General features: G+C 43.9%; 1 protein-coding gene across 4 annotated transcripts in view; it reads left to right on the top strand.

The window, feature by feature from the left end:
* TENM2 (teneurin transmembrane protein 2) overlaps nucleotides 1-26,100 on the top strand; it is a gene marked incomplete at its 5' end in the record, with an annotated part of 1,050,472 nt that overhangs the window by 710,964 nt on the left and 313,408 nt on the right. The gene's annotated exons all lie outside the window — the stretch shown is intronic.

The following is a 26,100-nucleotide window of genomic DNA, read 5'->3' as shown; positions in this document are numbered from 1 at the left end:
TAACATATCCTGTCCAAGGTAGGACCGAGCTTCCATGCCAAGAATGTTCCTGGATGAGATTTTGTTTGGGCTCCATCCATGATTGTACGCCACCACTGGCCTCAGCCTCTACAATTAGATAGGACCTTCTAACTACATTTACAATGATTCATTCTGGAGATGGAAAATGATGGACTGCTACTTATGATGGCCTGTGCCCTTCTTCAAAGCCAGGCCTGATATATTTAGTAAACTTGTATTGTTTTTCCCCCAAAAAAATTATCTAATCAAATCTCTCATCAAACGGGCAATCCATTGTTGATATTATGAAGGCCTTTAATCTACCATAAATCTTTATTAGAACTTATCAGAGCTTCTAGTTTGAGAGAAATGTGATTATGGCACTCTTAAAATGACATTACATCATTGGGGTGATTGGTTTATCATTTGGAGAAGAGACATCAATCATAACTAGCATAACCATGCAGTAAATGAATTCAACCTTTCTACTGCGGAACAATGACACTGTAATTGCTCAAAATCAGGCTTCAAATGAAATCGGAAAATGCTCTTTTTTCAAATATGATGTTAACTTAATTGAATATATTATAAAAAATCATGTTTGAGGAAATTCTATGTAATTAAAAATATGCGGAAATATATTCCATTTTCTTCTTTTATCAGAACCTGCTTTTAGCTACAGAACCCCTTTTTTGTTGTTGCTGCTGAGATTATGTTGCATTTAATTGAACGATTCTCACTTATGTATTGCTGCTTTTTGTTTCATATGATGTAATCATGATGAATGTTGTATTCCGAAGGACAAGAGGCTTTCGAAATGAGGTGCACCTGCTGATAGCTTTTTAAAAACAGACAATTATTAGGGAGAAGATGAGCTTTTACAAACTATATTCTCTCATGCATTTGTAGGTATGCAAGCAAATATGATTTCCATGAGAGGTCATTTCATATCTCAGAGCCGCCTAGTGTGTGTTCTTAGTGATGAGGCCATGAGTGACTTTTCTTCTGGACATTGTATCAGAATGTAAGTTGTTGTTAGGGTATTCTTGTTGGCTTTATGCCTAATCGAAACCTCATTTGGGTGAACACAATGGATCTATATGTTCAGAATCAAACATATCATCCATCCACTTTTCATCCCTTGCTCCAGTTTGTCCAGCTTACTTAAAATTGATAGCGATTTAAGCTTCCATAACAGGGCAAAATACCACAGAAAACTCGAGGGTCCATTTTCACCCCAAATAAGAGCTGAGCTGATATGATTTCTTCACTTAAGGGGTAAAGACCCAATTGTGCAATGCCCTTGTTTTCAGTGGATACTTACCTGAGAACTCTGGTTTAACCAACGTGAGCGCAAATCAAGTTCAAATATGTGTGTGCTCACATGTGTGCGTGTGTGTGGGCGCAGGCAAGTGCATGTGTTGTGTCTTACAGAATGGATTTAGGGTCCAGGGCAAATTGAGGATTCTATCAAGATCTGAATGCAGTTGCCCTGAATTTAAATTTGACATAAAGGATTGAAAATAGAGTTTGACACAGACAATGCCAAGTGCAGAGCTGGGCCTGGGCATTCAGAATTGAATTGTATGTGAAAGGGGCAGGATTGTTTGGAGGATGTCATAGCAGAAACAGAGCAATCACATGATCGGCTGTGTTACGTTTAGCTGGTTAATTACCCAGGGTTGTTGAAGTTGGTCTCTTGGCAGGGACCTTGTGTTCTGGAGCCCTGCTATCAGTGTGGTCTTCATCTCTTTTCTCAGGTGAAATGAAACCCCTTCCAACACAATCAGCCCATGCACGACAGTAAGACATGATTTCCTGCTGTCCTCGATGGTTGCTGTTATTGCTTGGCATTAGCGAAGGCCATCGGTAGGGGAGTTGCTACACACATTTCCTGGCCTGAAGACCCTTTTTGTTCTAAAAAGACAACCCGACATAAACTGCACAACTAAAATGCTTTGGCCAACGTGAAAAGCTCCTCGAAGCAACAACAGTGCTTTACCTTTATGGCTCTGTGTCGTTATTTTCTATGAGTGCAGCACATTCTTTAGTGGGTGGTACTAAAACCTCAGCACCTTGTGGAGCCAACTCGCTGTAACCTTCATTCTGTGCCAATCGAGCTCATACCCAGGGACCTTCGTGAGATGCTTAGAAGCGTGGCGCCTCCCTTCCCTCCAGCATCCTCTTCCCCAAAGCTGAGCTCTGGCAGGTGGCTCGTCCTGTGTCCGGCCTTCTGCCAGGCTAGGTTAGCTCCAGAGAGGTTTCTCGTGTTACAGCAGTATAATTTCAAACCCTGTGAAATAACTCATCTGGAAAGAGAATCTGAGTCCAAGTGGCAGTGTAATGGAGGGCCTTGCAGCCGCGAGCATGATGAGGCTGCCTTTCAAACAGGAATGGGGTCTGCACTCTGCTATGAGTGTATGAGGAAAAAAATACACGGGCAGCCACACTGTAATCAAAAGCATTGGCTTACCTCCCCTCTCATAAAAGGTTGCGTTTTTCGTTTTCTTAAAAGTCTCAATGAAGGGGTTTAGAACACTCATTAGTAGCATCAGACATAGGGAAGAAATGTCACCCGATACCTGTCAGTCAGGGCCCTTCCACTTGGTCCTCTGTGACGGGGGAACCCTTTCAGCTGCAGAGCCTCCGAATGCAACTGAGCATGTTAATGGTGCCCAGGCCCTTTTTTTTTCTTTTTTTTTTTTAAAGTCAATGTCTTGGTTCAATTCTAAATGAAACTTGTACATCTAAACCAGCAAGTTTGGGGTTGCCTAGAGTAGCCCAAGAATTCAACTGTCTAGATCATTTAATGATTATCTTGGTTACCTGGCATCATAAAGCAAAAGAGCTACATTTATTAACTCATCCATCCCTTTTTTTTCCCATCCCTTTTCTTATATGTACCCCATAGTTTGTGAAAGCTTGTGACAATTAAAAAAAAAAAACCCACAAAACTAGAAATTTTAATCTATATCTACAATATATATAAAAGTCTAAGCTACTAGCTGACCAGCTGGTAGCTATGATGTGCACTGACCACCAGCAGGCAGACGCTCAACACAGGAGCTGCTGAGTGACAGCAACTTTGCAAAGTGCCCTCTCACACTCCAGGACGCCTCGGAGGATATCGAACTGCCGGTTTCAGCCAGATCCTTATAAGCCAAGCCGAGGGACCCTACTGGTGCATGCACCAGGCCTCTAGTTAGACAATAAGGGTAAAGGAAATTGTAGAGAAGAAAAAAGAAGCTCATGTATGTAAAGTCCTGTTCCATTATTTAAGACCAACAAAAATACTTGAGCTTCCTAGAAACCAAAGCAAAAGGGAATCAGAGAAGCAACAATACGCACAACATCCATGAGAGAAACACAAATCATCTGCTTCAGGGAAATTCTGTCAGTCCTCATAGTGAGGCTGGAAAAGAATGGCTTCCACGGGAGCGAATTCCCAGTGACCTACTATCATGCATGTGCTGAAGAATTTCCTGCAGACATTCTTATAACCTCCCTCCACATATGCCATAGAAAGCATTTTTAGTTTTAAAAATTCCACAAATGCCCAAAAACACAGCCCAAGGATAAAACTTGATCCATACATAAACCTTTGTTCTATAAAGGACCATGGAAACTGCTTGTCCCTTAGACAATAGACCTTTAATATCATTGCTCATAACTAAATGTTTAGGGGAATTAATAAAAGCAAATGTTCCGTGTTTCAAATTTGTCTTGTCAGCCACAGAGAGGTTCGCATTGATATCCTCTCATGAAAACTGAAGTGTGGCTCCCGGACAAATTTACTCCCGGGCCCCTCCCACCAGCCATAGGCTGGGTTTGAATGTGAAAGAGCAGCTGCCACTGCTGGGGCCCAAAGCTCTGGCAATGAGGGCCAGGCCAAGGCTCAGGCAAGCTGCAGTGGCTGCGAGGACCAAGGCTCAGACAGCCTTGTGGCCAGCAGTAGCAGCAGCAGAGATATCATGGGGGCATTGCCTTCACCTGATCTCTGGGTCGACTCCCACAGAGGGAGGCCAGACTGTGGCTTCTTTGGGGAGCAGGCCTAAGCCGTCAGTGGGACATCCCCTGAGGGCTCCTAGACTGTGAGAGGGGGCAGGCCTAGCTGAGAGACCCCTCCAATGCACAAATTTTCATGCATCAGGCCTCTAGTTTCTTTCATAATGGCCTTTAGTTTCTTAATTTCCTGATTTTATTATGTATGATGGGGGGGGAGGGGAATGCATAATGATGGGAAAGGGGGCAGATCACGTCCCAGCTTGGGGGAATATACTTATTTTAGAAAATATATGCAATATACCTATATTTGACCTGAGTCTGTCTGAGATATGGTAGAACTTTGTAGTTAATCTGTAAATGAAAAAGTTTGGAAAACCTTGTCCTGGAGAGTGTAGATTTCACTCCACCCTCTGGGCCATGGACAAAACTGAGTCCTACAGTGTCATGCAAAGCAGTACCTTGCTGTTTCGCTACAAACATTGAAAAGCATGTTTTGGGGTCCTGTAACACCTGTTGGGGTCCTGTAAAACCTGTTGAAATGTTGTCCCAGCAGCAAGCAGAAAAGGCATTGCTCCTCATATTCTGACCCAAGCTCCTAGCGAGCATCACCCAGCCTTCTACACAAGGATTTAACCTGAGAATTGAGAATTGATGGTTGTTGGACTCTCTGGGCCCTGCTCCCTGGCCGGCAGTGTAACACACAGAGATCAGACCTTTTCTTCTTCCTATGTGCTTTCTTGCCCCCTTCCCCAAAGCGCACCTAGTTTGTATGTCTAGCAATTTCCAGCCCAGATAGGACAAAGCCGCTCCTCCATACCCCAGTGCACGTGAGCACACAAGCAAGATGGACAGGTAATTCCTTTGGAGATGTGCAGCCTGGAAGTGACATACGGCACAGAACCGCTCCCGCTCAGCAAATAGTCTTGCTATTGACAAAATCCCCAAGGTCGATGCGCACTGTGTACATTCCACCTCTCTATCTCTGTCCTTGGCTCCTTGGTACAAACAGAAGGCTGGCAAGATGTCCTGGGGGCATCGTGTGACATCTTAACAGTTTCCTGCCCTAACAGCTTTCACCCAGAACTTTAGCTTTTCCGGAATCCCTTTAAAGACCACAATCACTTCTAACCACTTCTGCAGAATATTCGATAGCCACTTGAAAATGTGGCCCCACCCCTCGTTAGAGATGTCTCCATTCTCTGTTGACTGAAAAGACAGATTCCTTCCTGCAACAGTTGTTACAGCCTCAGCCCCACTAAGCCTCTCAGCTCACTCCCCAAAATAATGATTAAAAATAATGGTCTTCCTAAGACTATGGATTCTGACGTCTAGACCACTTGAATTCAAATCATAACTCAGTCACTTTCTGACACTGTGATATTGAATAACTTACTTAATCCATGCCTCAGTTTTCTTATCTGTAAAAGATGACTGAACATCTCTAAGTCTTCAAGCTCTTAGAGATAGTAAATGCCATTCTGAAAGGAGATTTAGACAGTTGGAACAGATCAGTTTAATATTATTTACTTTTTAATTTAACACTTAATGTGATAAAAATATAGATAAAAATAAATTTATCATTTTTAGCATTTTTCAGTGTACCAGTTCTATGGCATTAAGTTCAATCATATTGTTGTGCAACCATTAAAAAGTACTAATCATCTGAGAGATGCAAATCAAAATGACAATGCAGTACCATCTCACACCTATCTGAATGGCTATCATCAACAAATCAACAAATGACAAGTGCTGGCAAGAATTCAGAGAAAAAGGAACCCTTGTGCACTGCTGGTGGAAATGCAGACTGATGCAGCCACTGTGGAGAACAGTATGGAGTTTCCTCAGAAAACTAAAAATGGAACTCCCATTTGACCCAGTGATCCCACCTTTAGGAATATATCTCAAAAAACTAGAAACACCAATCAGAAAGGATTCATAGCAACACAATTTACCATAGCTAAGATTTGGACATAGCCTAAGTGCCCATCAGCAGATGAGTGGATTTAAAAAAAAAATGTGGTACATCTACACAATGGAATACTATGCTATAGTAAAAAAGGAGTTCTTACCATTTGCAACAGCATGGATGGAATTGGAGAACATTATGCTAAGCGAAATAAGCCAGTCAGAGAAAGATAAATATCACATGATCTCACTCATTTGTGGAATATAATGAACAACATAAACTCATGAACAAAAATAGATCCAGAGGCAGAGAAACATTGATCAGACTATTAAACCTCAGAGGGAGGGCAGGGGAGAGCAGGGGAGGGGGGGAGAGAGGGGGAGGGTAGGAGGAGAAATCTCTCCTCCTAAGGACTTGTATGCATGCATATAAGCCTAACCAATGGACACAGACACCAGGATAGTGAGGACGTAAGTTGGGGGCGGGGCAGGTGGCAATGGGGGAATAAGGACACATATATAATACCTTAATCAATAAAGAAAAAAGAAGACTGAACAGCATTCTTTTGTGTCCGAATACCACATTTTTGTTTATTCATCCATCAATAGATACTTGGGTTGTTCCCACATTTTAGCTATTGTAAAAGATGCTGCTATAAACATTGGTGTGCAAACATCTGTCCATGTGCCTGCTTTGACTTTTTTTGGGTAAATGCTCAGAATATACTGGATCAAATAACAATTCTATGTTTCATTTTTGAAGTACTTGCCATAGTGTTTTTCACAGTGATTATGTCATTTGACATTCCTACCACAGCAATGCACAATGGTTCTAATTTTTCTACATCCATCCTAAGATATCTTTTCTGTTGATTTTTTTTAATATACATAAATAGAGGCCTAGTGTACAAGATTAATATACCCAGGGGTGGGGGCTCTCAGCCCAGCCTGAGCCCTCTCGCAATCCAGGAGCCCTCAGGGGATGTCTGACTGACGGCTTTGGCTTGCTCTCTGTGGGGAGCAAGCCTAAGCTAGCAATTGGACATCCTTAGGACTGCTACGGAGGCAGGAGAGGCTCATGCCACCACAGCTGCACTCACCCACCATGAGCCCAGCTTCTGGCTGAGCAGTGCTCCCCCTGTGGGATTGTACTGACCATCAGGGGGCAGCTCATGCATTGTGCGTCTGCCTCCTGGTGGTCAGTGTGCATCACAGTGACCAGTCATTCTGCTGTTCAGTTGATTTGCATATTAGCCTTTTATTATATAGGATAGTCATCCTATTGCATGTGAAGTGGCATCTCATTTGGTTTTGATTTGCATTTCTCTAATGATTAGGGAAGCTGAACATTTTTTCATGTGTTTATCGGTTATTTGTATGTCTTCTTTGGAGAACTGTCTATTCAGGTCCTTTGACCACTTAATAATCAAGCTGTTTGTTGTTGTTGTGTTGCAGGGGTTCTTACATGTGCTTTATGTCAATCACTTATTAGAAATATGATTTGCAAATATTTTCTCCCATTTTGGCAGGGACCTTTCGACTCTGTTGAATATCCTTTGATGTGCAAATTTTTAATTTTAATGTTGTTCAACTTATCTATTTTTGTTCTTGTTTCCTGTGCTTTTAGTGTCCTGTAGCACATACTTCTAAGGGTTTATTCTATGGTGGCTATTATTCTACAAGTTTTTACAAATGGTAACACATTTAATCCTCAATACTAAGAAAGACAAATGTAGCCCTGAGGCTGGGAATGACTCCACACTAACATCTTGGAATAGGTGCTTCTAGGAGTCAGCCTGCCATTTCCAGCTGGGCCGGTGTTCTGTCCTTGAGCCTTGCAGGACCCCAGCACTCAGCCAGGCCACTCTGAAATGAAATTAAAATGAGACCATTTCATCATCTTACCTAAACACAGAGAGAAACAAGGCTGCTGTCCCAAACACAAAAATACAAAACACCCCTCTCTCTGGGCTAAACTGTGTAACTATTCTTTCTTTACCAATTTGCTTTAGCCTCTTCTGGTCAGCCCTTCCCGTAGATGAGACATAATGAGGCATCTGGTTATAGACTTATCTCTAAAAGCACCAAATGAGACTGAGCCTTGAAGCCTCCCTAACGCCACCTCATACAGCCCATCCTAGCACCCTTCTGCTGAAGCACCGTGGCTCCCCTTCCTGTGCCTTCTCCTTCCTTGCAAGGAGTTCATAAACCCAACTTGATTGAGCACAGTGTGCTGTTGGTGGTGTGTGGCTGGAGGACATTGATACCATTGCACTGTGGTTTGGGATTAATATCATCCCCGTTTTGCAGATGGGAGAACTGTGGCTCAGAGAGGTTAAGTAACTTGCCCAAGGGCAGGTAGTGATTAAGCAGTATAGCTGGAGCTTGACAAAAAACAAACAAAAAAAACAGCCTACACCAGTGGTCAGCAACTGCAGCTCGCAAGCCGAAGCCGCCTATGGCTCTTTGGCCCCTTGACTGTGTGTGGCTCTTCCACAAAATACCATGACCTGGGTGAGTCTATTTTGAAGAAGTGGCATTAGAAGAAGTTTAAGTTTAAAAATTTTGGCTCTCAAAAGAAATTGCAATCGTTGTACTGTTGATATTTGGCTCTGTTGACTAATGAGTTTGCCAACCACTGGACTCTGCACAGTGAGAAATAAATAGACATTTAAGTAAATGTTTAAAAGACAATTCTAGAAACTATATATATATATATATGAAATAAAAATGTAGTCATCATGTACTACATGGCTCAGCTCTTCACAGCATTTATGAGACCATGATGACATCTAAACCTTGAATAATGGTCTAAGTATTAAATCAGAAGAAAGGCGAAATGGAACAGGTACATATGTGGACTTGGCAGGTACATGAAAAAAGCCTAAGTCTGCATCTTCTATAAGTCAGAAGTTTCTAGGTAATGCCTAAAATTGAAAATGCAAGAAATAGCAGCTAAGCATATTATTTATAGACCTAGGAAGAAAAAAACAAAATAATCAGCTAAAAAAGGTAAACGTGGTTGCCTCTGGGAAGGAAGAAGTTAGTGAAGATTAAAAAAAAAAGATTGCAATTCTTGAGCCAAATATCATATAACAATCTTACTCATTATATGAATTTTTCTTTTGATGAAAACATAAAAATAAAAGAGACCAGGCATATAGAACACTCAATACAATGTTAGAACCCCCAAACTGTAGCCATTTAATATTCTCAGATATATTTCATTCAACAAATAGGTGTTGAGTAGAGGCTATGTGTTGGAGATAACACCAGGTGCTATGAACTTGAATGGGTAGGCACTGGAGCATTTTCATTGAATCCGTAGATTTGTCAGTATCTGCTTCTGTTGATTCGGGAGCCCTGTGGAGTTGTTAGGGCTTTAGTGCTTTATCCCATCCCAGCCTCCAGCCTTGCTGAAAAATCCCAGGCTTAGGATGGCATGAGACGGAGAAGATCCTGTAACTACCGTTCCTCCTCATTACTAACCCAGCATCCATCTAAGCACAGGTCCCATCTTTTCCCCAAAGCTTTCCCAACCAACTGTGGCCAAATAGAGGCAGAGCCAGAACTGCACAACAGCCTTATCGTCTGCCTTATTCAATTTAGCACCTCATTACATTCTGATTTGTAATATTCTCTTGGTATTTCATGCATATAAGTCACTTGTGTCAACATTAAATTGCCACCACTTAAAGACAAGGGTCATTTCTCTCATCTTTTTGTATCATTTAGCACTTGGTGCAGGTTGAAATGTGTCCAAGACATCCTTATTGATGTAGCCTTTTACGGGTAAAGGGCAGTGGTGGACCAGAACTACAGAAAGGTGGATACATTATTCTGACTTGGGCAGGTTCTTGTAATACCTTTAAGATCTGAGATCATCTCTGATGGGGGTTGTGAGCTTGGTCACTGTTAGAAAGAACAGGAAAGGCACCATAGGGAATGATGAGAATAGATGCATGTTTATCTAATCTATTGTCTTCCTTGGACCCAAGGAATATATTTCCCTTCCCGCCTTTTAGGAGCTGCTCTTCTGAGATGGTGGTGCCTTTGAGAGAATCCCCTCTGCTGATACCTTTTGGTGGTACAGCCATAATCTAGAGAGTTAGGCCAGGGAATGTCTGGCCTTAGCATCCATATTAGTTTCCTGGAGCTTCCTTTACAACCTGGGTGGCTGGCAACAACAGAAACTTACTCCCTTTCCAGTGTAGAGGCTAGAAGTCCACAATTAAGGTGTTGGCTAGTCCATGGGAAGGACCTTTCCTTGCCTCTTCTCACTTCTGATAGCTGCTGGCAATTCTGATTCTGCGGCAATATAACTTCAGTCTGTGTCTCCATATTCACATGGTTCTCCAAATCCCTCCTTGTAAGGACACCAGTCATTGGATTTAAGGTTCACCCTAATGACCAGTATGACCTTAAACTAATCATATCTGCAAAGACTCTCTTTCCAAATCAGGTCACATGCATCGACATCTTTTCGAGGGACACATTTTCACTCCCAAGATCATCCAGCTGAGTATAAAGCAGGAAAGAGTCGGGTGTGGGAGTAGAGTTCAAGGATACCTTCTTACTTCTGTTACAATGAAGAAACATCATCCCCGTTCTCTCCTTAGGTTCTCAATCCCCGCTGGTCCTACCTTCTCCCTGTGTTAAGGTTCCCTTCTCTGAAGGATCTTTGCCAGTAGGATTTAAATATGTGGGGATTTCTTCCTCTCCTTTACAGAAAAGTTTCTCAAAAGGATTTTCTACTTCCCCTCTACTCTCCCACTTCCCACATACTGTGCAACCTATTATGTTTATCCATTTGGTAACTATTTTTGTTACATTCACAAATGACCTTCTATTTGCTGAATTTAGTAGACATTTCTCATCACATCTCACACGTCTCTCCTTCACTCTTCCTTTCTCCTTGAAATGCCCTTTCCTTTGGCATCTAAGGTTCTGCTTCTCATTCTCATTTCTGTGTTTCTGGCCTCTTCTGCCTTCCTGAGAATACCTCTTCAGCTTGTCCTTTAAATGCCAGGCTACTTACATGGTAAAATCTAGCCCCTTTCCCCTACTTTTCATGTATTCTCCCATGGGTAGTCATCTACACTCATCACTAAATTACAATCTATGAGTTCATGGCCCCAACATCCTTTGCTCCAGGTCAAATCTTTCACTCAATATATGTAAGTGCCCTCTGTGTATTTCAGCTAAGATGTCCAATAGACAATTCAAAAACAACAGTTCAGAAATAAAACTCTTCACACTGAATCTGAAGTATATTCTTCTGTTTAACTCTTCTCTGGTTTTCCTCATCTCAGTTCCTATCCCTATCATCCAATCAGTTGCTCAAGCCAGAAACTTAGAAACCACCCTGGCTGTTCCTCATTTCTACCTAGAATAAATCTCCAAACCCTATCCTGTGTGACTCTTAAATATTTTTACATCTCTGCTGCCACCACCCCAGCTCAAATTACTGTTATCTTTGGCCTGAAGATCTAATTGGTTCTAATTGATTCTTTTTTTCTTTGAGTCTTTCTGTTTCCTAATCGAATCTGTTCTCACAACTCAATTAGCAGAGTTTCTATTAAATGCATAAGTGAATAAGCTACTTCAAACTCTTTGGTAGGACCCCATTGTTCCTTGGATATAGTCTATACCCTGTTGCATATCATAAAAGGCTCTTATGCACCTCCCTCTCCCCATATCTCATCATTCATCCCACCTCTTACATAGTGACTGACTGTGCCCCACCCACAGCTTAGAGTCTTTGCATATGGTATTGCTTTCTCCAGGAAGCTTTCTGATCTCCCTGATCTGGGTCATTCTTCCTTCCATAGCTCCCATGTCTCCTCTGTCTTTGAACTCACCATTTGACTGGATTCCACATTAGATTTAAGCTCTTTGAAGACAAGAACCATTTCTCCCTCATGTCCCATTTTATACTCTCTTTGTTTAGCTAGCACAAAGCAGATGTTAAATATTAAGCAAATGAACAAAGAAAGAGTGAATGAGGCCAAAGGAGGGAGGAAAAGGTATGCATAAGATAGTTTCAATTCCCAAGAATGGCCCAAGAACACAGTGGAGGTAGACCCTGGCTCACCAGCTGGTTTTCTCATTCTGTAATAGAAGAGGTGAGGGATTAAGGTGTTTCTGGCTGATGGTATATCATGGTGTGGGCAGCAAAGAAAGCCAGAAACAAGCAAAGAAACCTAGTCTAGTTAATAGTTAAACTCTAAAACTAAATAAACAAGGATAATATAAAAAAAAAAAAAACTCTTCTGTGTTTTAAAATTCCAGTACAGTCTTTCCCCTTTATCCACAGTTTCACGTTCTATGGTTTCAGTGTCCCACAGCCAACCATGGTCCAAAAATATTAAATGGAAAATTCCGGACATAAACATTTCGTAAGTTTTAAATTAAGCACTGTTCTGAGTAGCGAAATGAAATGTCGCACCTTTCTGCCCAGAAGGTGAATCATCCCTTTGTCCATCTTGTCCACGCTGCATAAGCTCCCTGCCCATTACTTACTCAGTAGACATCTCTGTTATCGGATGACGGTCCCGGTATAGCAGTGCTGGGGTTCAGGTCACCCTTCTGTACAGCCCAACACTACATCACAATGCCTACGTCATTCACCTCACCTCATCTCACCCAGGCAATTTATCATCTCACATCATCACAAAAGGGTGAATATAGTACAAGACATTTTGAGAGAGACCACATTCACGTAACTTTTGTTATGGTGTATTGTTATAATTGTTCTATTTATAATTATTGTTAATATTTTATAAATTATAAATTAATGTTTATCACAGGTATGTATAAGAAAAAATGTAGAATAACTAGGGTTTGGTACTATCAGAGGTTTCAGGTACCCACTGGGGGTCTGAGAATGTACACCCCCCCCCAAAAAAAAGGGTATGACTGTACCAGTCTTTCCCCAAATACCCCTCGAGCTAATCCCAGCCCTCTCTTTTGTCATTTTCTGTCAAATCTTTGTGATTTCTGTTGTTTTATCATCCTTATCCCCTTCTGGTGCTTATAAATCTAAAGATGAAGGGACACACACATTCTTGATACTGACGCATTTAGGCAGTTATCACTTAAATTAATGCTTTCTGCAAGAGTTGTATTTTAGTGGAAAGCAATAATTGTTTCTAAGACAGCATCTTGGAGTTGAACCAATTCTATCAGAGAACACTCAACCATGGAAAACCAGCAATAAAGGCAATGATCAATCGTTCTTTCTTTTTTCCTTCTTCCACGCCAAGTCAGATTTTTGCATCACTTTGCCTTAAAAAAATAATAATAAATGAAGCTGATGGTGTGGCATATTTATACACCTCAGTGGGACAGTCAGTGGCCCGGTGCAGAAAGATCCCTGGTCCATCTTCATCGCTCTCTCCCACCCCACAGCCCGCCCGTAGGATTTACAGAGATGCACTTTGTACATTGTGACCTTACAAATCCCTGCTTTTGGATTGTGTCGATGTCCAACCGTAGGCTGGGGGGTGGGGACAGGACTCCTATTCCTCCTGCCAGCTCCCCAAATAGTTGCAGTGCATGCCGTGGCATTCACACTTGGCTGGCATCGCATTTCAATCTGTTCCATCTGATTGGCTCCTGTGTTTTCTGCCGGGCTGTGGTAATGGAACCTTCTTCCCAAGTTTCCAAGGTTATTTTCATCTCAATGACCTTTTCCATCTCCCTGGGGCATCCCACCATTACCCATCCCTCTTTCACTCTCCTGCATAAGACACTGCTTTACATGTTATTCTTTCTTCGGGAGCCGTTGTCTCTGATACATTCCTATCAGCAGCTCCGTGGCTGCCATAAAGGAGCAGTGATCTTTACCAGCTTATGACCCCGCCCCCATTTCTACTGCATTCTTCTCACGTTCTTCTCATTCAGGTCAAGCAATTTGCTGCAAAAAAATAAGAAGAGATTGGATGGGACACCACCTATTTAAATATCAGGATGCTGGTTTGATTATTTCTTTTGCTGACCTCTGCACCTTCTAGCGAAGACAGAAAACTGGTTAGAATATAAGAGACTGAGGTTGTGGAAATAATTCACAGGGAGGAAAAAAGTCATATTACACGGGGCAGCCTTGGCCTTTTCTGCCTCTCTTTATTGATCTTGAATTGCTGAAAGGAAGGGTTCACAAGATAAAAAGAACCCGTGAAGCCAAGAAAGGAAGAGCCTCCAGAAGTGGGGGCCAGAGAATCAGAATCTGAACCTCATTCTACGGGGAACCCGCCATGTCCCTGGGCAGTCAATTCTCTTCTTGGACCCCCCATTTTTTCCTTGTATAGTTTTTGGAGAATTTGTGCCAGCTGTTTAGAAAGGTCTCTTCCAACTTTCGAATGTCAAAATTCCATGAAAAGAACAAGAATTAGGCACAAAACACTAATTCACTTTCAGGACAACCTTGGGTCTGGCACCGCTCTTGAGAAGCACAGAAATATTTTCCATCCGAAGATAAACAGCTAAGACTGTTGTTCCTTCCTGGATTGGTGGGGGTAATGATGATAATGATTATGATGATGATGATATTAAATAATAATCATTATCACTTATGTTTTTATATTTTCTCTTTCGAAGAACAAGCTTATATACATTAATAGCTCAGAGGTTGCAAAATCTGGCCCTTGGGTTGGACAGATAAGCTTGCCAACCTGTTTAATTTGTCCCTGCTTTTATTTTTAGAATTTTTTTTATTTAGGTGACAACATTTTTTTTAAATCAGGAGATTTTTAATTTTTGTTGTAAATTCTCACCCTAGGATATTTTTTCCATTGATTTTTAGAGAGAGTGGAAAGAAAGGACGGGGAGAGAGAGTGACACATCAATGTGATATACCTCCCATATGCTCCTGGATCCAGGTACATGCCATTGACTGGGAATCAAACCTGCAACCCTTTGGTACTCAGGAAGATGCTCTAACCACTGCAACACAGAAACCAGGCAAAAATCAAGAGATTTTTATATAAATACTAGAGGCCCCATGCACAAAATTTGTGCACTCAGGGTGGGGATCCCTTAGCCCAGCCTGTGCCCTCTCGCAGTCCAGGAGCACTAGGGGGATGTCTAACTGATGGCTTAGGCCCAAAGGAGAGGGCCTAAGTCAGCAGTGGGACATCCTTAGCAATGCTGAGGAGGCAGGAGAGGCTCCCTCCACCATCACTGCACTCACTATCCATGAGCCTGGCTTCTGACTGAGCAGCACTCCCCCTGTGGGAGCACACTGAACCACCAGGGGGCAGCTCCTGCATTGAGTATTTGCCCCCTGGTGGTCAGTGTGTATCATCGTGACCAGTCATTCTGCCGTTTGGTTGATTTGCATATTAGCCTTTTATTATATAGAATTCATAATTCTGTCTTTATTGAAATAACAATTCTAACATTACCTGCCTATATCACATCATGGTGAGTAGAGGCTGCCTGTTTTATATGGGGCAGCCTTCTCTACTTTTGCTCCTTCCTGTGATTTTCCTGGCCTCAGGAGGCCATTGAACTTGCCGTCCTAGTCATCTAACCTATGGGCATCCTTGATGACCATGAGCATGGTGGTAGCCACCCTTGTCATTAATCATAGTCTCCCTGTTGGAATGCCATCTTTGACTTTAGAAAACACCACAGTGTGCCTTGTTTATGTAAAACCCCCATCACCGCCATGTGCTGAGGAAATATTACCATCTCCACTTACCAGATTAGAAATTTGAAATTTGAAATTTGAGGGTCAGAAAACTCTAGTGTCTTATCAGTTCTTATGTTCTCAATGTTTCCACCACCAAGGACCCTTTTTATTTTTTTTACCACATGCTCAGTGTGTTGTAGGACTCTGTCTACCAGTTCACACATATTAACTCATAGTCTGGTTTTTGCCATTTTATGTTACATAAAAACATATATGTGTATTCCAAGCTATTGCTTTATTTTAATTAATAGAATTCTTACCCCTTAGGATTGTGCTACCCCAAAATATGCCTTTACCTTCATGACTAATTTCCTCTAAACCACTAATAGCTTTTTCAATGACATTTCAACTGCCATCTAACCCCTACGCTTGGTGGTAACTTAAATATTTCTACCATGTACGATTGTAACTGCAAATAGACAAATTCACCGGTTCCTTTGCACAAATACCCTGCGTTTCCATGCCTTCCCAGGTGAACTCATCAACAAGCACATCTAGTTGAGAGGAAGGAAAGCTTGCATGGGTCATGAAAAGGTTAAATGAGTATTAGGGAGCCTGGACCAAATATCCTATAGCATAGCTGAGTTTTATACTGCTCTGCTAAGGTCAATGACAAGGAGAATTCAAACTCAAGTATCTTGTCAACATGGGAGCATATGACATGGAAGATTGCCTCGCTTCTGGTTCTGATCGTAGTATAAGGAGCCATGTGCTGTTGGCACATCCTGATTAAATAGCCACAGTGTGATTATCATGTCTTGGCTGCTGGGCATTGCCCAGGTCTGAAAGGCCATGGTTACACCAGATCACCTCCATCGGTTTCCTCCCAGCATTCTGACGCCGAGGAGGTCTGCTGCTCTGAGACTCTGCTGGCCCAAACTTGTCCTCATAACAGCACAAGATCAGTATGAGATTCCTTTTACAAAATAACCCACAGGCTTCGAGGGTTTGATTTGACTCCAGCCTGCTTTGGGAAAGTGTCCAACTTTTACAAAGGGAAATGTGCTATGCTGAGTCAATTCTATTTCTATTTCACTGTATTTTGCCATGAGATGCCTCACATCCCCAGTGAAATAGCCCATGATGAAAGTACTGATGAATTGACTATAAAATGGTATTGATGGGAAGTACTCTATGGACTTCATTTCAAGGGAGGAAAAAGAAATGCTTTATTTAATATGCATGTTAATCATAAAGTCCTAATTTCAGGAACATTAAATGTGAAAACCCATTCCCCAGAATGGAGGGGAAATAGCATATACCTTCATGTAAGCCAAACACATATTTTATAAATGTATGGAAGCTAGATGCCCCACTCACATCCATGCCCAGAGTCCCATGTTTTGAACAACCTGGATCAAGTTAGGTTGATCTCCTAAGAAACATTCCCAGTGCAATGCAACCAAGCTTCAAAGGGGCCTCTACACAGGCATGGATTTCCCTCCCTGAGAGAGGAACCAGGAGTGCAGCATAGCCTGCTGTCAGGGGGCTGAACCAAGGCAGAGGCCATGTGCAGAGTGCTTACGTGGGATGGCCTGTGCCATCCAAAATCCACTGGGGGAGGCATGTTTCCATTTTCAAAACCTGTGATGTTTCTGAGGACAAGCTTAACAAAGGAGGCTGAGAAATATTTCCTCAGCAGGAGAAAAGGAACCCGTGCCCTTATTTTTTCTCCACCACCATTCAGAAACAGCCTCTCTTAAGAGCTCCAAAGTCAGCCTTATTCCCTTTTCCATTTGGACTATTGTTACCTTGGGCAAGTTCTTTAATTAACTTCCCTGTGTTTTAGTTTCACCATTTATAACACAGGGATAATTATGCTTCGAGATAATGTGTGTGGTGGAAAATGCCTCTCCTTTGCACAGCCAGAGCAGGCATGCAAGTTATCATTACTTGTTTATTATTAGTAATGAAACACCGCATCGCTGTGGCATCAAGCACTTTCCCCTACAGAACTCAGAGTCTTCATCCCAATTCCCTCAGGGAACGGAGCAATAACTGAGATTTAGCTCCAGGCTAATCAGAGGTGGAGCACTACCTCTTCCCTGGTTACTTCTCTTGCCACCTTTTTACTCTGCATCATCACCTCCAGTAAACAATGTGGGTAGGCTACTCAGAACTCGCTATCTGTGGTCAACGCAAGAGAAATTCAAAATAGGAGGGTAACTCAGTAGCTACTCAGGCCAAAGAGTTTATGGATTGTAAAAACTGTTTATATACCTCAGGTTCAGGGTTGGCACACATATGTCCTTGGCCTTACTCTCTCCAAAGTCAGTCGTGCCAGTTCAAGGTTAGATGATAGATGTGGGAAAAGCAACGGCAGGGAAGTTGAGCACACACTCGAATTTCCTACACCGTAGCAGAAAATTCTGTTCATCAAACAACTAGACACACTGATCAAGACCCCTGCCGTGTCCAATTAGACTTCTTTAAAAAGGAACAAGCTCTTTAACTTTGTGGGTTTCTGGGGGCTGTTTATCTTTTCCTTTTGGCTTATCGCAACTCTGAAATTACCTTAGCATATGCTAGTCTTCTTCTTCCTTTCCTTTGCCACAGGAAACAGAAAACATTCTTTATGAGACACTTCCAGAGAGTGTTGGGAGGAGGAATGTTGGTTAATGAAATAAAGAAGGAAATAACTTGAAGGGCTTTTAAAACTGTGCAGTAGGACCATCATTCAAGTACAGGACCATCCCCTGAGCAGTGTGCGGTCTTATGTGACAGGGGAACTGAGTTGGATTTGTCAGCTTTGAATTTTTATTACCCTGCTTTCTGTGCTCCACACAAATTCAGGATGCACACAGGTATGCCTAACGTACTTTTGAATGCAGTAAAAAGATTTAGTCCCAGCATGCACATTGACGCTCTGAGAAATATGACAAGGTAGCTCAAGGAAACAAGCATTTTATTTATGCTTCTACCAGGCCTCTTGCACACTGTAAGTACTGTATGATATGATAAACTCCTGGAATATGAAAGCGTGGCTGATTTAACTTTCTATCTTTGTTACTTGTCAGAAGTAACAAAGTGCCTCACATGTCAGAAGATGGAGATGACTATTGGATGGATGAATGGATGGATGGATGGATGGATGAGTGGATGGATGGATGAGTGGATGGATGGATGAGTGGATGGATGGATGAGTGGGTGAAGGAAAAACACTTGCTTTTCTTGACCTTTCAAGTTCTGTGTTCACCAATGAAGATACAGAAAATAAGACAAGATTCCCATGCCTAAAAACCAGACCAGAGCAGCATGTTCAGTAAAATAAATTTTCACTGCATTCAGACTAAAATCCATAGCATTTATGTGGCTAACATGATATGGTTTGGCCGGATCCTAACTCTCCTAACTTCCCTTTTCATTCCCATTTCCTCTCCTCTGCAGCAACTCTAGACTTCTTTGTGTTCTTCAGAACCACCATGCTCTCTCATTTGATAACCTTGCTCTTTCTAATTCATCTGCCCACCCCATATTTTCCCCATATCTCCCCAGGGCTGACCTGTTCATTCACTTGGCTCAAATATTATCTCCTCAGGCAGGCAGGCCTTCCCAAGCCAATTTTGGTTCTCCTCTCTTCTTTCCATATTCTCAATGCTCAAGAGAGTGTTTCACACTTAGTAAGTGCTAAATAAATAAATATCTATTGGGTAATTGCCAAATAATGATTCAGTTTTTCTAAATATTCAGTATGTTACCGTAAGAGAATTCTTGAGGTCATTCTTCTGAAAGTCCAATTACAAAGCAAACAATCTAAAACTGAAATCTAAGGTGAGAAATGTTCCTTTTGTTTTTGCCTCCTTTTTACCACACCTTTATCCTGATCCCCCCTCCCCTAATGAAAAGAAGAGAGGGAGGGAGGGAGAAAGGGAGGGAGGGAGGGAAGGAGGGAGGGAGGAAGGAAGGAAGGAAGGAAGGAAGGAAGGAAGGAAGGAAGGAAGGAAGGAAGGAAGGAATTAGAAAAGACTGGATCAAACAAAGTTTGGAAAGAAAAGTTGTAGGATTTCTCAGAGCCTTTAACAGGCTCATGTGAATGGAGAATCTCCAAGAGAATAGATGCCCTTTTTCTCAAAGGTATTGACCAGGCAGTATTGTTCCTTTTCCTCCTCCTCTGCTTTCTCCTGAATATTTTTGGAACTAACCTTCATTGGCATACATCTGGGGAAACAGTAAGTTTGGAAATCAACATCTGAACATTTACTCTGCCCTAGGCACTGCACTGGGCTTTTTAAGTTTGTCCCTTGCTTTTGCCCCTCTGCCTTTTACTGGTGAAGAAAAAGAGCCTCACATCATTTAACTACCTTGACCACATCCACACACACTCACAAATTTATGCATAGCAGTCAGGGTTTGAGCCACTGCTGCTTGAACCTAGATCCTCCCAAAATATTGCTTCTAATTATTCAAAACAGAGGATCGCTTGAATCACCTTTAGAGCTTGTAAGCCACAGTCCCACCTCAGAATTTTTGACTCGGCAGGTCTGGGATGGACCTAAACATTGGCATTTCTCCCAGGTTCCCAGGTGATATCTGATCCTGCTGGTTTGGGGTTCACTCTTTGAGAACCACTGGCATAAAGCTTGACTGTCACTGTTTAATAGGTTTTGTCATAACGTTATTAGAGGCTTGAGAAGCTGAAGACTCCGGTGGTTTTTGCTGTCTTCCAATGGTACAACTAGTTCCTTTCACTTACACAAATATTTATTGAGCATCTACTGACATATAGAATGGACAGAGGGTCAGAGGTGACTGGCCGGGCACACAGACCCTATCTATTTAGTGGCGGCACGGAATGAGGAGAGACAGGAAGGAGAGCAAAGGGAAGCAGGTGATTGTGGTATCGCAGGTCGGATGGTCTGATGGACGTGGACTCGGTCCTAAAATGGCACAGTGAGGCACTCCCCACCTGGGCTGGACCTGGGATGGGAAAGATGGCGTCTGACCAAGATCTTCAATCTGACCAGCAGCAGCTGGCTGGGCAGGTGGGGATCAGGAAATGCCCGCAGCAGGTGCAGAGGCATGGAGGTAGGCAAGAACAGGGTGCTTTGGGGAAGGCTGGCATTGCTGACACAGTGACGAGCACGCAGATGTGTCCAGAAATGACGGGGCGTGAGCATGGACTCTGGCTGTGAGGGGCCTTGCTGAGAACTGTGGGTGATGAGGGAAGTCAGGGAATTAAGGGATCTCATGGGTGTGGTACGTGACGCCTATCAAAACATGTGCGGTGTGTTCAGACACGCATTCATTTGGGAAGTGGTTTTGAGCCTGTGCCAAATGACGGAGACTCTGCAAAAAAAAGAATCACCCCTGAATCCAGCCTCCAGGAAAAGCAGGAGTACCTTTGCAGCCTAAAAGCCAATGCTCTTGTGCAAACGGGCACCAGTCCAAGGCATCGGCACATAGAACTGAAGCTTGGAGCAGCAGGGAGGGAGAGAGGCTGCTCCCCAGGGGTCACCCACACCACATGGATGATGCTGGTCACTCTCCCAGGAGAGGCAGAACTGAGAGGCATGGCCGTCCCCATGACCAACCTCAAGGCCATTATGGGTATTCTTACAGATGGCTCTGGGCTTCACCTCGGAGTGCGGGAGAGACACTCACACATAAACTCCCAAGGCTGTGGGAGGGGATTGCCTGCAGATCACACCTGCTGTCTCCTCCTCCCTAAACGTGGGGAAAACAGCCCACATGTGCGTGACCCCGCCTGGGGAGCGGGTGGATGTGCTGGCCTCTGAGGAACTGCGGGACGGATCTCCATAGCCACCCAGAATGCGCTTCCCTCCTCGGTCTGCCACGGCGGAAAGGCTCACAGTGTCGGGCTCATCATTCTAGCACGCTTCAAGACAAGCTTCCTTCCTCCCGGACTCCCTGATTAATCCACACGTTTAGAACAGCAGTGAGGACTGACTGATGAGCTGGTTTCGTTGAGCTTTGTAGGATTTTTTCCCCCCAATTTAGCAAGCAATGAGGACCCACGCTATTTCTGCTCTTTCATTTGGCTCTTAAGTCTCATTTGTGCCATTAGCTGAGCTGGTTCTGCTTGTAGTATTTTTTTTTCCTGTTCAGAATTCAGAGACTCTTCCTTCTCTTGTAATTATAAAAGGGCTCGCAGTCCAGACGGCTCTGGTAAACTTTGCTTTTCGGCACAAGAACAATATTAGCTAAAGAGCTGATTGTAATACAGATGCTTAGAAAAGTAGGTGGGCTGTGGGGGTTGGGGGAGTCAGGTCTTAAAAAATGAATAAAGCCCATTCCAGATTATAGTCCTCATTTTCCTTTCTTCCTATAAAAGCCCAGGGATTCGGGTAGGAGCGCTGTTTCCCCTGATCCGTGTCAGGAGATGGGAACACAGATTTATCTGCCTGCCAGGTCAGAATTACCTCTAAAACCTAAATGAAAAGAAAAGCAGCAACCACATTCTTTCCAGTAATGGTAATGAGATATCTCAGGATAGCCTTGTTGGCATCCAGTTCTTTGCTGCATTTCTGAGCGCTGCCCAGGCTGGTCCACGGGCCTTATTATAGAAGATGATAGATAGATGATAGATAGATGATAGATAGATAGATAGATAGATAGATAGATAGTAGATAAATATATAGATAGATAGGTAGGTGGTAGATAGATATATGGTAGATAGTAGATGGATAGATGATAGATAGATACATAGATAGATAGATAGTAGATACATAGATGATAGATAGATAGATAGATAGTAGATATATAGATAGATAGGTGGTAGATAGATATATGATAGATAGATAGTAGATGGATAGATGATAGATAGATAGATAGTAGATTAGATAGATAGATGATAGATAGATAGATAGATAGATAGGTAGATACTGATAGGTAGGCAGGTAGATAGATATAAGTAGACTGATAAGAAGAGAGAAACAGAGATGTAGAGTAAACTCATGAGCCTGAGAAATTCCTTATGAATTGAGTTGGAAAATCATACAGGAGCAATTCACAGTGGGGTTTTGTATCTTTGTTTGTTTGACCTTTGCATCTGCCAGTCACCTGGCAGCACCCTACTTGTTGGAAGGTTGGGAGTGAGGTCAACATGCTAACGTGGGCGCTTTTATGCCTGCACGGGGATTGCAGAGACAGACTTGCACACAAAAGGCACAATGTCCTTCGGCTTCCTGCTCACCTGAGTCATCTTCCAAGAGCCCTTTCCTGCAGCACTGCCTCCAGCTCCTTAGTCTCCCGGCCTTAGTGAAGGGTGGTTCCCTCCAAAGAACTCACCTCCAGAGGCCTCCTCTGAAGAGGACGATTTGCTGCTGTGCTTCTCCAAGTTTGGCTTCCCCAGACCAGAAGCATCATCCACTCCTGGGAACCTGCTAGAAATGCAAGTCCTCAGCACCCCTCCCCCTGCCCCAGACCTACGGAGTCAGAAACTCCATCTGTGGTTTGCCAAGCTCTCTGGTGACCCTGACATAGGTTCGAGTTTGAGGACCACTGACGTAGCAGCTTTGTCTTGTTCAGCTACCTCTAAGCTGCAGCTGCCTGCCTGGGTCCCGCATGATTGGAATCATTTTGGGAGTTTGAAACCGTGTGGATCTTGGGTGCCAACTCAGAGGTTCTGATGTAATGGGACCAGGGAGCAGCCTGGGTAGCAGGATATTTAAAAGCTCCCAGATGCTTTGGGGGAAGGTTCCTCTGAAAGGGGGTGCAAGACAAGCTGCAGGGGGGAGATGGAGATATGCAAAGAGTTAGCTGGTGGTGGTAAGACACAGACCTGGCTCTCAGAAGTAAGGAGAACCTTACCACAGTCTGTGTCGCTGGGGGGTGGAAGGTGCTGGAGATTTGGTCAGAAAAGAAGCTATAGAACCTGCACCTTGGATGGATGTGGAGGAATAACAGAGGAGGAAAAGTCAAAGGTAGCTCTGAGGCCTCGAGCATGGCTAGGAAATGGTGAGCCCTTTCTTAGAAAAGTGAAGATTGGGGTTTGGAAGGGAAGGAGATCTTAGTGGGGAGGTAGAAAGAAAATTTGACTCTAAGATGTGGGTTGGCCAATGGCGATACTCCACCAACAGCTGAAAATTTTAGCCTACAGTTTAGGGAGGAGACACAGGAGGAAAGGGAAAAGTGGGAAGGAAGAGGAGAGAGGTGAAGGGGGAAAGAAACAGTGAGACACAGAGACTCTGGGAAACTGAGGAAGAGGGAATTTGCAGTTATCTGTAGAGGTGATGTACAAAGCTGGTGGAGAGAATGTCAGTGATGAAAAAGGAGTGATCCTGCTAGGACAGAGGCCTAAGCATAGGAGAGAAGGAGAAGGAGGAGGAGGAGGAGGAGGAAGAGGAAGAGGAGGTGGAGGAGGAGGGAGGAAGGAAGGAAGGAAGGAAGGAAGGAAGGAAGGAAGGAAGGAAGGAAAACAGGTAGGAGTTGGGAGAAGTCATGTTAATGCAGCATCAGCAAAGCTAAAGGAAGAGTGGGTTGGGGTGGGGGCAGGAAACCTTATTGCAACAGCATGGGATGGTAAAGGCCAGCACGGAGTGGGAAGGGTTTCAGGTAAGAAGAAAGTGGGGAAGCCATAAAGATAATGACAGCAGCTAGTGTTTATAACCCTCCTCCTGAGCTGGGCGCTCGGCCAATGCTTTCTGTGAACTCAACCACAACCTTTGAAGTATCAGGAGTGTGCATTTTGGAGATGGGGAAACTGAGGCACAGAGCTGTTCATTACCTTGCAAAGATTCCATGGAGAAAGAGTGGTGGAGGTGGGGTGAGAACTCGAAGCAGCCCGACTGCAGACCCTGGCCCTGCAGAAGCCAGTGGGACCCACTGAGAGGGCAGCCCTCCATGGGGGTGCAAACCCCGGGGCCCAAAGTCCCTGTCCAGCGAGATGTAATGGCTCCCAGGCCCTCCAGACATCGAGCGGGTTGTCTCTCCTGAGAATGTCAGCGGGCAAACAGGCAGGCACCTGTCACCTGCCGGGATGGAGGGGAAGCCCGGCTCTCGCTTCTGACAAAAAGGTGACATTTGAACAAAGAGAATTAAATAAAAGGGAGCACATCCATCGATGTGAAGGGTCCTGTTTAAACCGACTATGCCAGGGCGTTCTCAATTTGGGCTTTCCACTGAATTTTGGCTCACCTGCCTGAATTTTTTTAAACATATGTTTATTAATTTCAGAGAGGAAGGGAGAGGAAGAGAGAATAGAAACATCAATGATGAGAGAGGATTATGGATCAGTTGCCTCCTGCATGCCCCACACTGGGGATGTGCCCTGACCAGGAATGGAACCATGGCCTCCAGGGTCATAGGGCGGTGCTAACCATTGAGCACACCAGCCGGGCACCTGCCTGAGTTTTGTTGGCGCTGCCGCTCAGAGAACATGCAGATCGGTGCCAAAGGAAGTTCTGTTCACACCTGTAGGTTCGGCTTCACCTCATGTCTTCAGCGTGTCTCCTCCGCTATGCCCTCAACCTGCTGAGAAAGGAAGGGGGCAGCTTCACAGGGGTCCTTGCGTTGGCGCCTCAGGAGAGTCTTAGAAGTGAGGTGCCCGAGAACGAGGCACTTCCCTCACAGTTTTTACAAAATCATCAAAGCGCTTTGCAGACTCACAAGGCCCGGCCCGTATGCAGGCGAGGAATCATGACCGGGGTTTCATGAAAGTGGGAGCCATGGAACCCAGCGGGCAGAGGCAGCCCCCCAGGAAGAGCAGGCATGGCTCGGGGCTGCCAGGCCAGCCTCTGGTTTGTGTTTGATCCTCATTAGGGCTGCTCTGAGGATCCAGAGTCCAATCTGGAAACCCTTGGCATGATTTATAGACGCACGGTTTTTACAACCCTTTCCCGTGTTTGGAGGTGGGACGCACGCGGCTGTGCGAATTCATTGCAAAGGAGCCCAAGTGGGTGAGCCACCACAGATTCGTGCCTGATGTGACCGGTTGGAGGAATGGCCCTGAGTTCTAGCTGTTCGTTTTCTCACTAACTATGGGGTTGGTTAATAACCACCTGGTCATGGCTGCAGCAGAGGGAAATGGACCCGGTGTGTCCCGCCTTTTTTTATTTTATTTTATTTCATTATTATTGATTTTTTTACAGAGAGGAATGGAGAGAGATAGAGAGTTAGAAACATGGATGAGAGAGAAACATCAACCAGCTGCCTCTTGCACATCCCCTACCAAGATGTGCCCGCAACCAATGTACATGTCCTTGACTGGAATCGAACCTGGGACCTTTCAGTCCGCAGACCAACGCTCTACCACTGAGCCAAACCGGCTTCGGCGCGTGTCCCGTCTTGATGAGCCGCTCAGGAAGCAGGAAGCCCGGGGCACTAGGAGGGCAGGGACATGGCATTGTGGCACCTCCATCAGCGCTGCCAGGAGGGGCGCACAGCAGGACAGCCGTGGGGACTGTTCCCTTGGAAACTGGCAGCTCAGGACATGCTCCCGGGGAGTCCCCGGGGGACGGGAGGGTCAGCGCAGCCTGCGATGTCTCTTTTGAAATGAACTTGCCTTTTCATCTCTTAAAATATTTTTTCATTAATGA

This window comes from Pipistrellus hanaki (assembly GCF_964339955.1).
Source record: "Pipistrellus hanaki genome assembly, chromosome: 5".
NCBI classification, from domain to species: domain Eukaryota; kingdom Metazoa; phylum Chordata; class Mammalia; order Chiroptera; family Vespertilionidae; genus Pipistrellus; species Pipistrellus hanaki.
The sequence above is the reverse complement of the archived record's forward strand: the minus strand, read 5'-3'. Positions and strand labels throughout refer to the sequence as shown.